Raw genomic sequence first — 16,052 nt, 5'->3', positions numbered from 1 at the left:
AAACCAAAACTCAAACTCACTGCCACTGAGTCCTATTTCTGACTCACAAAGACCCTATAGCCAGAGGAGAACTGCCGCTAGGAGTTTCTGAGGCTGTAAGTCTTTAAGGGAGCAGATAGTCTCATCTTTCTCCCTCAGAGCAGCTAGTGGGTTTGAACTGGTGCCCTTGTGGTTCACAGTAATAATCGTATGAATTTCTAATATTAAGAGGGGGCATGTTCTGTCTATCAAAAGATATAGTGTCTGGGGTCTTCAAGGCTTGAAGGTAAACAAGCGGCCATCTAGCTCAGAAGCAACAAAGCCCACATGGAAGAAGCACACCAGCCTGTGCAATCACGAGGAGTCAAAGGGATCAGGTTTCAGGCATCAAAGAACAAAAATTCATATCATTGTGAATGAGGGAGAGTGCAGATTGGGGACCCAAGACCCATCTGTAGGCAACTGGGCATCCCCTTAAAGAAGGGTCATGGGAAGGAGACAAGTCAGTCAGGGTGCATTGTAGCAACGATGAAACATACGACTTTCCTCTAGTTCCTAAATGCTTCCTCCCCTGCCCCACTATCATGATCCCAATTCTACCTTACAAATCTGACTAGACCAGAGGATGTGCACTGGTACAGATGGGAACTGGAAACACAGGGAATTCTGGATAGATGATCACTTCAGGACCAGTGGTAAGAGTGGCGATACCAGGAGAGTGGAGGGATGGTGAGGTAGGAAGGGGGAACCAATTACGAAGATCTACATATAACCTCCTCCCTGGGGGACGGACAGTGCAGAAGTGGGTGAAGGGAGACGTCGGACAGTGTAAGAGATGACAAAATAATAATATTTATAAGTTATCAAGGGTTTATGAAGGAGAGGAGTGGGGAGGGATGGGGAAAAATGAGCTGCTAACCAGGGCTCGAGTAGAAAGCAAATGTTTTGAGAATGGTGAGGGCAACAAATGTACAAATGTGCTTGACACACAATGAATATATGTATGGATTGTGATGAGTTGTAAGAGCCCCCGATAAAATGATTTTTTTAAAGGAAGAGGTACGTTCTTAAGGAAAGATCATTAAGTCATAGTCCATCATATTTCTGAAACCTGGGTATTTGAAGATTGCCTGTAATAAGAGCTTACATCCTGAGAGATGATTTGCTCTTTCATAAGCAGGCATGGACCTAGGTGCCTCCGATTGTGAAGTACTCAGTGCTGAACAGAAGATTGGAGGTTTGGCTCACCTGGAAGTGCCATGGAAGAAAGGCCTGGTGATACACTTCCAAAATGAAATCATCCTTTGGAAATCCTATGGAGCATAGTTCTGCCTGACACACATGGCATGGCCATCAATCAAAATCAATTATGCTTTCTAAATAAGTGTGTGGGTACATACATGCTTCAAGCTAAATTTGAGAGTCTAGGAAGTCAATTAGGAGCCCTGGTGGCATAGTGGTTACACTTTGGGCTGCTAACCTCAAGGTTAGCAATTTGAAACTGCCATGAGGCTTTCCATCCGTGAAAAGTTACAGAGGTAGTTCTCCCCTGCCCTACGGGTCGCCATTTGACCCGGGGGCAGTGAATCTGGCTGTTGAGTTTGAAGAGGTAAGTTGGGCAGAAGAGTGCTTGCAGACTGCTCAACTGGTCGGTCTGCAGAAGTACAGTTGGACAGCTGTGATTGTGCTCATCTCTGCAGATGAAGCATTCTGCCATGAACTTGAAAGGTGGAGGAATGGGGAGGTGGGGTTGGGGGAGGGGCAGTATAAAAAAACAACAATAGCAAAAATAAAAACCTCACTGGCATCTAATCAAGTTTTACTCATATGACCATGTAAGACAGAGTAGAACTGCCTCTTGGGGGTTTAAAGCGCTCAAGTTGTACAGGAGCAGAAAGCTTCGTCTTTCTCTGTTGGAACACCTATGGGTTCAACCTGCTGACCTTGTAGTTAGCAACCCAACGTGGAACCCACTACACCACCAAGGCGCTTTGTGGGAACCCATTCAAGCAAGCAAACAAAGTCACTACTATCAAGTCAATTCCAACTCTCATTGACCCCACAGATCAAGGGAAAACTGCCCCTGTGGGTGTCTCAGCCTGTAATTCTTTGTGGGAGGAGAAAGCCTCATCTTTCTCCACAGAGTGGCTGATGATTTCGAACTGTTGACCTTGCAGAATGCAGCCTGAAGCACAACCACTAGGTCTTTAGAAGTCTCCACACTCGTGTGGTTCTAGTGCATGGTCATCATGAATGTTAAGAACCGCAACACTCTTAAAACGTTTAAAGCCTATGTGTTGAGCTAGTGTGCTATATTATCTGTTGATTTCCCCATGACTTAAGTTGATTCACATAATAGTTAAAAAGAATGAAAAAAAAGTTCAACTCCCTACAAGGCTAACTTTCATTCTCCTTGACTATATTTTGAACTTCACCCCATCTAAGCTCTTCTGCTCTGCCCTGGTGATTTAATGGAAGTTTTAAATCTGAAATGTCAATGCACAAAAACACCTTTTAAAAACGAAATCATCTTGATCTTGTGGACATTCTTTACTCTTTTTGTTTGTTAAGAGAGAATTCTAAATTTCTCTATGAGGGAAGAAAGCTACCATACCATTAATGTAGTAATGAGATTTAGCCCCTGAAATGTTCAGAATAGAGATTTAGAAGATAAATTGATTAATTTTTTCCTTTAATATGTCACAAGAAAGCACATTTACTGAAAAGCACTTAATTAAAATGCCCAAGGCCTAATAAGCCCCACAATGATTTGACATCAAACTTGACAGAGCATGATTTGTTTTGCAGGTAGAGAAAGAGGAGGAGGCAGTAACCAGATCATACAGGAGATGTTGCAAATAAAACAGTGACAGTCATTTTATAAAATATTAGACCATGACTTGTCATGAACAATTTTTCCTTGATTGTGCAATTTGTGCTGAATGACATGACATGGTAATTTGGATTCATCAAATGTGTATCTACCATTACACAGACCAGAGAAGAACTGAGACATTTTATGGTAGTGCTTGTTAAAAATATTGAGCATATCACGGATTGCTAGAAGAATGGCTAAATCGTATTGGAAGAAGTGCACTCAGATGTTTCTTAGAAGCTAGTGTGGCAAGGCTTCATCTTATATACTCTGGACATGTTATCAGGAGGGACCAGCACATAGAGAAAGACATTAGAGCTGATAGTGTTAAGAAGTCAAGGAAAAAGGAGATCCCACTGAGAAGATAGATTTGCCATATATTCATATATATGACAGATATATTTGTATCATTATCACCAACTAAATGGCTATGGTACCGGACTTCACCCAATGGAATACACTGGAATTCAAACAAATAAATGCAAGGCTATTAACCAACTGTGGAAGAGACCATAAATGGCTCATATGTAATTCAAGTTGAATTTGGGGGGAATTAAAACAAATCCATAAGAGCCAAAATCTGACCTTGAGAATAGTCTACCTCAAATTAAAGAATATCTCAAGAACAGATGTTAATGTCTTGAACACTGATGGGTTATGGGATGACATCAAAAAAATTAGAATTAAAGAAGGAAAGACAAGAATAAATGACTAAAATTGATGTCAGAAGAGACTCTGAAACTTGCTCTTGAATGTGAAGTAACTAAAGCAAATGCAAGAAACAGTGAAGCAAAAGAGCTGAACAGGAAAACATCAAAAGAGAGGTTGAGAAGACAGAGTATCAGAAAAAAATATGCAAAGACTGGAATTAGAAAGCCAAAATTGAAGACCAGGCTCAGCATATCTCAAGCTAAACGACTGAAGAAAGAAATAGGAACCCATATTTGCGATCTTGAAGTATTTGATGGACAAAATATTGAATTGGCCAGAAGCATCACATCATGAAAGGGATACACAGTTACTGCAGCAAAAGGAATTGGTGGATACCCTGGAACTTCAAGGGGTAGCATATGAACCAGAACTGACGTTATCAAAAGAAGAAGTCCAAGATTCACTGAAGACATTTTCAAAACAAGGTGCCAGAAACCGGTGGAAAACCAATGGAAAGGTTTCAATAAAGTGTTACAGGACTGGAAGCACTCACTAGTTTAGCCCAAGAAATTTGGGAAATAGCTTCCAGGCCAACTGACTGGAAGAGATTCGTAGAAATAGCAGGAGAAAGGGTCAGATAGAGGGCTGGAAAATGAGCCCTTCGTGTTGGAGACCTTCAAAATACTTCTTTGCTGCTTACTCAACATAGAGCTGATTATAAGGATGTGGGTGAAGGACAGCTTTGGGAACCTTTATATGCTGTTGGGGGACGACTCAAAATGAGGAGAGACAACTACAACTATCTATCCATGATCATAACATGGAAGTACAAATTATGAATGTGTGAAAATTGAAAGTTGTCAAAAATGAAATCGAATGCATAAAGATCAATATCCTGGACATTAGTGAAATGAAATGGAATGATATTGGCCATTTTGAATTAGACAATTCTATAGTTTCCTATACTGGAAATGACAAATGCAAGAGGAATGACATCACATTCATCATTTCAAAAAAAAATACCTAGAGCTATCTTGAAGTACAATGTTGTCTGTGATAGGAAAATATCCATACATCCACAATGCAGTCCAGTTAATACAACTATTGTTCAAATTTACACATCAACAAAGCTAGTGATGAAAACACTGAATTCTGCCAGCATCTTCAATCTGGAATTGATCATGCATGCGTTGAAGATGTGCTGATAGCTGTTGACTATTGGAAAGAGAAAGGTGAAATAAAGAGGAAGGAACAATAGTTGGAAAATATGGCCTTGGCAGTACAAATGAGGTTGGTGGTCATATGACAGAATCTTGTAGGACCAGCAACTTGTCTATCACAATATAAACAGCAATAATACACCTAGACTTTGCCAGATGGAATGCAGACGAATAAAACTTAGTTGATCTGTGGGAAGAGACAATGGGGAAACTGAATATCAGCAGCCAAAACAAGGGCCGGGGCTGATGGTGGAACAGACCATCAATTGCTCATATGTAAGTTCAAGTTGAAGTTGAAGGAAAGTAACGCAAGTCCACGAGAATCTTGAGTATCCCCTCCCTGCATTTTGAGAACGTCTCGAGACTAGACATCACTCATTAAACCCCAATGATAGACCTGAGGAGCTGTGGGATGACATCAAGAAGATCATACATGAAGAACATAAAAGTTCACTCAAAGGCCAGGAAAGAAAGAAAATACCAAAATTGATATCAGAAAAGACTCTGAAACTTGCTCTTGAATGTAAACTAATGGAAGAAATGGTGAAGTAGAGGGTTCAACAGAGAACACCACAGGGCAGCTCTGAGAGCAGCACAGGTACAGTGGCATCATGGACCGTGTAAGACCCAGAGAGGGAAGGACTGAGAAACAAAATATCAGGCCTGAGTTGTAATACGGAAAGTTCCCAGGGACAAAAATATTGAACAACACAGGAAACGAAGTAGAAATACACAAAGTCACTGTACCCAAAAGAACTGGTTGACATTTAACCATTCATTGCATATGATTAAAAATGGATGGTACTGAAGAGAAAGCAAGTGTAGCAAAACTTTTAGCTAGGTATTCGCAAAAACCAGGCTCCAGAGATTGACAAAGTACCTGTTGAAATGTTTCAACCACCTGATGAAGTCCTGGAAGGACTCACTCTTCTAGGCTAAGAAATTTGTGAGACAGCTACGTGGTCAACTGACGAGAGATCAATATATGTGCCCATTCCAAAGAAAAGTGACAAAAAGAATGCACAACTTATAGAACAATATCACATACAAGTAAAATTTTGATGAAGACCTTCCAGTAATGGTTGCAGCAGTGCAATGAGAGAGAGCTAACAGAAATTTCAGCTGGATGCAGAAGAGGACGTGATACAATGGCCATCATTGCTGATGGCAGATGGATCTTAGCTGAAAGCAAAGAATACCAGAAAGATGTTTACGTGTGTTTACTGACTGGTGGAGGCATTAGACTGGGGGATCATAACAAACTATGGATAACCCTGAGAAGGATGGGAATTCCAGAAGACTTGATTTTGCTCGTACAGAGCTTGTGCGTGGATCAAGATGTAGCTGTGCAGATAGAGCAAGGGAATACCACAGGCTTGGACATCAGGAAAGACGCAGGGCCACGTTGTACGCTCTCACTTACTCAGCCGACCTGCTGAGCAAATCTCCAGAGAAACCCGATTCTATGAAGAATGTGGCATCAGGACCGGAGGAAGGCTTCTTAACAACATGCCCGGTGCACTCCAGTCTGAAGGCCTTTCCACAGACCTTTCCTTCTCTGTACCCCTGTCAGAGAAGTCAGAGAACCCGAGGCTATGATGTAAGAGTGAAAGCCTCAGGTGTCAAGCAGCAGAGTTTGTGTCGTGTGGCTCCATGCTCTGGTCCATCCCATTCTGATCAAGATGGAACCCAACTGCTCCTCTTCTATCAAGCCTTGATCCTTTAAACCAGCATGTCTCGACCCTTTGGGAGGGTCATGGCCCCTTTGGGAGTCAAGCAACCCTTTCACAGGGGTCACATAATTCATAGCAGTAGCAAAATTATGGTTATGAAGTAGCAATGAAAATAATTTTATGGTTCGGTGTCACCATAACATGAGAAACTATAAGGCTCGTGGCATTAGGGAGGTTGAGAACCACTGCTTTAAACCCACCCTGCCTCTACTTATGTTTCACTGGCTAAGGGATTTAGAATCAATGGAGGTGGAGGGTGCAATCTTTCATATGACCAGAAGGAGGCAGACAGGAACATCCATGAACAGCCTTCAAGACACAGGACTGATGACTCTTCATCTCAAGTCTTTAAACCTTGGCTCAGCTGCCATGTTCTCAGTGTGGCCTTTCCTGACCATTCTGTTGTCTGCCAAGAGAAGCCTCCACCGCCCATCCCTTTGCTTGGTTTTTCTCTTTGTGTCTCTGTCTGCCCTTCATAGATCCACATTCTCTCTCTCTCTTCCCATATTTACTTTACTCCATTTTTGTCCCTCGCACTGAACGACAAGTTGATAGAGAGCAGAACATCCTGTCTGTTTGCTTGTGCCCCTGCCCTCCCCCCCAAACATAACTAGAGCAAGGTACAGGAAGGGTGAGCCTTTGATATTTGCTGAAGAAACAGTACCGATGCACACTCCTACTCTGGTTCATCTGAAAAGTTTGAAACGATTTTATGTGCTTGTCAGTTGTCTTCAAACTTCTCCTGACCTAATTCAACTGATGAGGTTAGGGCCAAAAATAAAAATGTAACGGCAGCCTGTTTTTTGTGTCCCTTTGAGATTGGATACTTCACTTGTGATTCAGTCTTGGGGAATTTCTGAGAGAATAAAAATCCAAGCAGCTAAGAAGCATGGCTTTTCTAAGATTTCATTTTTGGAGGTGTTTTTCTTTATCAGTTCCAACATGCAAATCAGTACTTACTGATCATCAAATTCTGTATCTTACATAAAGTTATTTTTAATTAAATGTGAATATTGCTAAAAAAAAAAGAAAAAGAAAAACAACCCTTAAGGCCATCACAGTAGAGAGTGATTCTTAAAAACCTTCCATTGCTGGCAGTCACAATCATGCTGTAGCACATTGCTTACCACGCTAGCCACTAGCATGACTGGCAAATTGCTGTGTGTTGACATCAGATTACTTCGACACCTTTTCTCCTGTTCCACTTTCTCTACACGTGTTAAAAGTGAGAGAAGGAAAAATTCTAAATGAAAAATTCAAAGTGTCATTATCTGCACTATGAAAAAATTTCTTTGCTTTTCTAGTGCTTAATATAGTATCCTTAACCTTAATAATATTTCAGCCAAAGAATATTTAGTTGGCAATGTTTTTAGTAACTGGGGCATGTGAATCAAACAGTAGCATTACTATAGATTGCTTGATTGCTAATTAGCTGGGTAATGTGGAGTAATTTCTGGATCTCAGTTTTCTTCCTTTAAAAATATGATAACCAAGCCCATGCACAATCTCTTGTAAATGAATGGTTGCAACACAACTCAATATGACACCACGTGCACTCGAGTTGCCTTTTTAGTTTCCCCTAGGACAGGACTGTTGGATGCCGTCTGTGCCCGGACGGTACCATACAGCCCAGGTGAGACCCATCAGTAGCTAGCTGCTGACCTGATTTGAAGACACATCGCTCATCACATCCTAAGGACTGTGTAGGCTTCTTGTATCCTCTCACCATACTTATTCAATCTAGATGACGTGAATAAGAACACAGCATTGGGATTGGAGAAAGGCTTATTAATATCCTGCAACATGCAAATGACACAGCTTTGCTGTAAATGAGAAGGACTTGAAGCATCTGCTTGCAAAGACCCAGGATTGCATTCTTCAGGATGGCCTATAATTCACTGTAAAGAAGACCCAAACCCTCACAACTGAACCCCTGGGTAACATCGTGATAAACGAAGAAAAGATTGAAGTTGTCCAGGACTGTGGCTTGCTTGGATGCACGATCGATGCTCACGGGAGCAGCAGTCAAAGATCCAAAGATGTGTTGCCCTGGGTAAATCTGCTGCACAGACCTCTTAGAGTGCTGAAGAGCAAGGATGTGACTTCTGGGTGCACCTGACCGGAGCCAAGGTATTCGCCATTGCATCACATGCCTGTGAGAGATGGACACGGGTTAGGGAAGAGTGTAGAATACATGCAATGACCGGCTCTGGCAAAGAATATTGGAAGTAGCACAGACAACCAGGAGAACAAGCAAATGGATTGGAAGAAGTAAGGCCAGCAGCAAGAGCGGCAAGAGTGGGTCTTGCACACTTTGGACATATTGTCAGGAGATAAGAGTCCCTGGGGAAGCTCATCATCTTGGGTAACATGGAGGGGCAGCAAAAAAGAGGGAGACGCTTGACGAGGGGGGTTGACACAGTGGCTGCATCCGTGGGCTCAGGCAGAGGATCAACTGACAGGATGGCGCAGGAGTGTGCAGGGTTTCATTCCCTTGTGCACAGGGCCGCTCGGGGGTGAAGCCAGCTGGAGGGGACCCAACAACAAGGTAATCTCGATGGAGACTGAAAGCAACAGATTTCTCCTCTTCCTGTGCCCTGTCCTCCCCCAGGTCTCGGGCCAGGACTTCAGGTTGGTCAATTAGATACTCTGTCCTGGAGCTCTGAGTCTTGAGTAAGTTCCTTAAAGATGGAAGGGACCGTGACAAGTTTCTGTGACAATCTTCCATGTCAAAATCTCCCTGCTGTATGTCGCAGCTCTGCGGCATAGCCTTGGCCTTGCCCACTGTCAGACCGAGTCGTTCGGACCTAGTCAGTTCTCCTTCGCGAAAGCTGCTTCAGTCCCCCTGCTTGACTCAGAGTATGAAGAAGCCTTCCTGGAGATGGCCATTGGGAGTGCCTCTCTGTCACACGACATTCCTCATTCACCTATCTGCGCTCCTTGATAACAGGGACATGTGCTTAACCTAGTGCCTAGGCAATATTGTTGTCACTGTTAGCCGCTGTCTGGGCACCTCCCAATTTGGAGCGATCCCATGCCAAACAGGATCAGACTGTTGTGATCCATGGGGATTTTATTGGCTTGACTTTTCAGAAGGAGATTATCATGCCTTCCTTCCTAGTTGATCTTAGTCTGAAACTCCACGGAAGCCTGTTCAATAGCGTACTAACACCCAAGCCTCCAGTCACTGGTAGCTGAACGTGTTGTTCTCAGACCAGGAACTGAACCTGGGCCTCCCGCATGAAAGCTACCACTGACCCTCCAAGCAATATTCGGTACTTAAATGATCCATGTTGGGCGAATGCATTAATAGCTAAGTGAATCATTGCAGAGAGAAAAGACCTACTTTCATTAAACAATGTGTAAATTTAAGGCACAATTAATCCTGAGTACAAATAACAACAGCTCTTTATAAAGTGTACACTGTCACACATCGATTTGAGGGTGTTTGATGAGGAGTGATTAAGTAGTCTTTGAGGTTCTGTCTACCTGTCAGGACCAGTCATGTTACATCCATGAGATTCAATTTGAAGACTTAGGGGAAGATTGAGTCCTGTCTTTTACGGGATAAGTACTAGTATTCAGCCACTAGGAAATACCACTGATGTTGAAGCTCAAGCCAGATTCTTTTTCTAAATGCAATCATCTCGGAGTCCTTTGGGGGCTGGTTGTCAGCTTGCACCATGGCTCCCTGGGGTCAAGCCCTGGCTGATGGCCCTTCAGCAGTGGAAATGACCCCCTTAGCCACAGGGGGTGTGCAGACAGGCAGCCTCTTGGCACAAGCTCTGCCATGCTCCTATATGAGATGCCCTTGTGCCCTTTCCAGGAGCACAAGCAGAGCATAGCTGTGTGGTCCACATGCCATGTATCCTAGGTGGGACAGAGCCATACCCCTCTCCATCCCCTGGAAGCCTGCTGACACCAAACAAATCTGTGCAGATAGAATGGTCTTTTAAATAACCCCAATAAGAAGATTTTTAGCCACATGGAGTCTGCTTGAAAGTCCCTGGGGTATCCAAACCCTGAAGGTCTGGGCTACTAACAGAAACATTAGCAGTACATCTATGGATGCACATGTGTCAGAATTGACTCCACAGCAACTGTTGGTTCGCTGGCTTGTTTTTGCCCCAAAGAGTTCTCAACAGGGATATCATCCAGATGCACAGAAAAGTGCCTGCTCCTTTCCCTGCTTCCCCAGGGATTTCCATGGCCCATCCCCTTCCATGGGTCCTAGTGCTATTTTCCTCTGGAAGATTTCCTGCTGGGGAGGACTGCCCCTGTATGTGATGGTCCATGCATTGCCCCCATATGTAGTTTGTTGCAAATGCCACTGTTGCAATTGGCTAACTTATGTCATATCTTTTTCTTTGATCGGTCCCCAAATGTCCACAGACTCCCTGCACCCTTCTCTTGCTGAGCAACGCAAGCCCCAAACCATGAGTGAAGCAGAGTGAGTGGGGAGGGGGCTCCCATCACAGGCACAGCACGTGAGTCAGTGGGGGAAGGGCCACCCGGATGGACATCAGAGCCTGACCAGGATACGGAGGGGGTTCCTCAGGGCCAAGGGCAGTAGAAATCAGACCAGATAATCCAGCAGTTCCACAACTACGTGTATTTCCAAGAGAAGCAAGATTTGTGAAATGAATAGCAGCAAACACAACCATGTTCATCGAAGCACTAATCGCAAACCCAGGGCAAAGGCAACACAAGAAGCATTACCACAAAGTCATGGAAACCTCTATTAAAAACCCACGTCAAAATGTATAGCTATTCCTTCGCGGCCTATCCTCCATGTAGGCCTACACCCTGCTGAAGTGGAGTTTTCATCTGCTGTGAAGAATCCTGGGCTCTTCCATTTCCTCTATGTCAATCCAGCACTTGATGTCCATTTATTTTTAATAATAAAAAAAGCTCTACTGTGAATTGAGTGAAGCCTTACAGAGCACATCAGTTTTCCCTTTAAGAATTCATACACACTTTGTTTCATGTCATTCATTGCAATCCCATAATGTAACATCATGTATCCTACTTCCTTCCTATGCTTCCTGTTTCCAGTCTTCTTTCGTTCTTAAGCTTCATCCGTGGGGAAATGCTACCCCTTTGATTGTAAATAGTTGATTGTTCTCAGAAGTAAATGCCTCTCAAATGTGATCTTCTCCTTAAAGGTCTGTTTATCATTTGATGTAAATTTTAATTTGGGAGGGGTGGGTGTAAATTCATTTCCAAACCTGAAGGTCACAGTCTTGGGGTTCCACAAGGCTCCATTTGTCCAGTAATCTTGGTGTTTTTTATGATTTTGAGGTATTTTTCCATAATTCTCTCCTGCTCTATCCAGAACCTTCTAATATGATCCTTTTCAAAGAAGTCGACTGTGGTCGCTGGGCACCTCTCGGTCTTCTGGTCTCAGAGTCATGGAAGCTGATGTGCATTCATTACTAGACAAAGTAAAATAGCAATCTGGCATCGTCAAGGGACACAAATCATGTTTTCAACATTCTTTGGATTTGAGCAACCAGTTTGGAGGGGCGCAATCACAGTCGTGGGGTGGGTGGGGTGAATGTTTGCCGATCGGCCTTGCCTCCCTCTGAGAATGAGCAGGTGCGTGGTCCTGGGAAAGGCCTCTCAGTGCAATTCTCCTCAAATTTCTCTCAACGATGCAATTTTTAATTTCCTTAAACATCTCTCTCTTAACCCCCCAGGATGGTGCTTTGTCCTCTGAGAAAATCTATCAAGGTTTACCTTTTGGAATCTAAAAAAAAATAGGCATCATAACCTTTTGTGCTGACCTATCAGCCTTCAATTTAACTGGCCCATCAAATTTTCTTGGAAGCCAGTTTTTATTAGGTGTGTGTGTGTGTGTGTGTGTGTGTGTAGGGACCCTGACAAGATTAAGACAAGTGTATTACTGAGATAACTTGTCTACAATCATCAATAGATTCCAATACATTTTGAAATACATTTTGTTTGGAATAGATCCATGTATATATGAAGTAGGCCCTCACTAGTAATACTTTGTTACTTGCCTTCAGAGCAAAAATGCCGAAAACAACCTAAGCACCCCAAAATAGATGACTGGATAAACTAAATACAATACATACAAACAACACTAAATGGAATTCTACACAACATTCAAGAAGAATGATAAATCCACGAAACCTAATGTGAATCAACGAGGAAGACATTATTCTGAATGAAGTAAGTCGGTCACAAATGATACATGTTGAATGAGATCACTTAAAAAAAAGTCAAGAAAAACATTCTTTTGGGTTACCAGGGGTGGGAGGAGGAAGGAGGGAGGTAAAGTCACTAACTAGAGAGAGGATCCATATTAACTTTGGTAAAGGGCAAAGCAATGTCCAGTAAGTGGGAGATCAGCGTAACACAACAAAGATCCTTGCCGACCCAGTATGGGCAGAACAACAACACTCACCAAACATAAATAAGAGACCACCACATAGAACAACCTCACCCAGAGGGCAACACAGAGAACACAGACCCCAAGATAGCAATGACTTAAAGATGGAAAGAATTCCTGGGGTGAGGACCAGGTAATATGGCAGGGACCCGACCAAATTCAAGGATACACATGGTAGACAGATAAAACGGAGGTGGGTAAAAGAAAACAATAATAATTTTTAAAAAGAAATGGGTAGCAGGGGCACAGGGAACTAACCCACCCAAGGGGAAAGAGGGCCCAGGCTTCAACCCAGTGCTCCAAGATGTGAATGCAACATGCTTGCATGGAGTAGGGAACCAGTGGACAGGTCTGGGGGGCCGGCCCAAACTGCTAAGTGGACACCTGCCCCTCCCCTCAGAAGAATTTATTTCAAAGGACTGCACTGAATCCAAGAGAGGGACATATCTGATCATAGGACACCGGGAGCAGATGAAGGGGGAGGAGGAGAGAGTGGAGCACATCCTTGTCCACCAGGCTGTGAGGATAATGTTCCCAACTAGAGCAGCCAGTCGACAGACAGGACCACATCACCAGCCCCATTATGAGACATGACGCCCCTCACTGACCCATAGCCCTAAAGGGGACAACACCAGAGACACAGTGTGGCAATTGCACCCGATCTGATCCTGTCACACCAAGGGAAAACATTAAGGGGGTGCAAGAGAACAGCAAGGAATGGAGTGGCGAGGTCCCCAGGGAATGCTGAAGGTGGACTTTGGGGCCAGGGCTTGGTGCCCCAGCAGACTGGACTGGAAAACACTCCTAAAGACCAACAAACGATCCCTTAACTAACTACAAGCTTTTCTTTCTTGTTGTTTTTTGTTTTGTTTGTCATTGGTTTGCTGTTGTTGTTTTGCTGTATATTGTTGCTTGGTTTTGCTCTGTATTGTTTTTGTGCATGTTATTATCTCCACAGGTCTGTCTAAATACGATAGGCTGGATGAACAATTGGAGGTGAAAACAAAGGGACTGATAGTTCTGCAGGGACATGGCAGTGGGGGTGGAGGTAGTGGTGTTAATAAACCCAGGGACAAGGGAACAACAAGTGACCCAAATCAGTGGTGAGGAGGGTGTGGGAGACCGGGTTGGGCATGATCAAGGGTAATGTAAGCAAGAGGAATTGCTGAAACCCTGGTGGGAACTGAGCATGATAGTGGGACAGGACTAAAGTCAAAGGAAATAGAGGAAAGAGCTGGGAGGCAAAGAGCATTTACAGAGGTCTAGATAAAGACATGTACATATGCAAATATATTTATATATGAGGATGGGGATCTATGTGCATATATGTGCATATATGTGCATATATTTATAGGTTTGGTATTAAGATCTATGTGCATATATTTATAGGTTTGGTATTAAGGTATCAGAAGGACATTGGGCCTCCACTTCAGTACTCCCTCAATGCAAGAATACTTTCTTCTATTAAATTGACATTCTATGATGCTCACCTTCCCGACACAACCACTGGAGACAAAGAGGGTGAGCAATCAAATGTGGTGAAGAAAGCTGATGGTGCCCGGCTACCAAAAGATATAACGTCTGGAATCTTAAAGGCTTGAAGGCAAACAAGCGGCCATCTATCTCAGAAGTAACAAAGCCCCACATGGAAGAAGCACACCAGCCTGTGCAATCACGAGGTGTTGAAGGGATCAGCTATCAGGCATCATCAGAACAAAAAAATCTTACCATAGTGAATGAGCGGTGGAGTGCAGAGTGGAGACCCAAAGCCCATTGGTAGGCCACTGGACATCCCCTTACAGAAGAGTCTTGGGGAGGAGACGAGCCAGTCAGAGTGCGATGTAGGAACGATGAAAAATACAACTTTCCTCTAGTCCCTAAGTGCTTGCTCCTCCCCCACCCCCCATCATGATCCGAATCCTACCTTGCAAGTCTGGCTAGACTAGAGGATGTACACTGGTACAGATGGGAACCAGAAACACAGAGAATCCAGGGCGGATGATCCCTTCAGGACCAGTGTGTGAGTGGCAATACTGGGAGGGTAGAGGAAGGGTGGGTTGGAAAGGGGGACCCGATTACAAGGATCTACATTTGACCTCCTCTCTTGGGGATGGACAACAGAAAAGTGGATGAAGGGAGACATTGGACAGGGCAAGATATGATAAAAGAATAATTTATAAATTATCAAGGGTCCATGGGGAGGGAGGGAAAAATATGAGGACCTGATGCCAGGGGCTTAAGTGGAGAGCAAATGTTTTGAGAATGATGAGGGCAATGAATGTACAAATGTGTTTTACACAATTGATATGTAATGTATGGATTGTGATAAGATTTGTATGAGCTCCTAATAAAATGATTTTTTAAAGAGTTCCAGGCAACAAAGGTAAGTGCTAATACATTTGTTGTTGTTGTTAGGTGTCATGGAGTTGCTTTCACCCCACAGGGACCTTGTGCACAGCAGAGCAAAATACTACCTGTCCCAACCAGTCCGGCACCATCCTCGCAATGGTTCCTATGATTGAGACTACTGCTGCATATTCTATTAAATCTATAACCCTACAGTTATGTAAACAAGCATTAAGCAGCTATGTGGGCAACCGGGCAAGATGAATAGGTAGGAGTAGACAAAAGGGATTATACACGCCTGGCCATACATGGCTTTGGGTTCGGCCATAGGCTCACAAACTTATCTGGCCTACAGCTCTGCTTTCAGAAAGCAATATTGCCCAGTGCCCCACGGCGATGAAAAGCTTTGGTACCATAGTCCAGTCCAGGAACACATCAGCAAGTCTCTCCAGCCCTCTGGGGTCATCCCAGCTCTCCAGGAGGTGAAACCACCCACTTTGGGAGACACCGGCTGTTCGGAAGAGGACATTTCTACCAGCATATGTGTATGTGCTGTAAACACACCCTGGCTCGTAATAGAGCGAATGGCCGACAAAGGTAGGTCAACACCTGAGCCATAATCAAACATACTCTTGAGGGAATAAAACAGGAGAGAAAAGTTGGGAACGTGTTGATGAGAGCAGAAGAACTATCTTGCAAAGTAGTTCAGCATCTTGTAAGGTAGTTCCATGTTGGCAAGGGCTATCAAGGAGCCGCGGCTGAATGAGAATAGACGGCCCTTTGCTTCATCCGTGGACCGTCTCAGGGCAGGCTGTGTGAGAGCACTCTGCCGC

The sequence above is a fragment of the Tenrec ecaudatus genome, chromosome 2, assembly GCF_050624435.1.
Source record: "Tenrec ecaudatus isolate mTenEca1 chromosome 2, mTenEca1.hap1, whole genome shotgun sequence".
In the NCBI taxonomy this organism is placed as follows: Eukaryota; Metazoa; Chordata; class Mammalia; order Afrosoricida; family Tenrecidae; genus Tenrec; species Tenrec ecaudatus.
The sequence above is the reverse complement of the archived record's forward strand: the minus strand, read 5'-3'. Positions refer to the sequence as shown.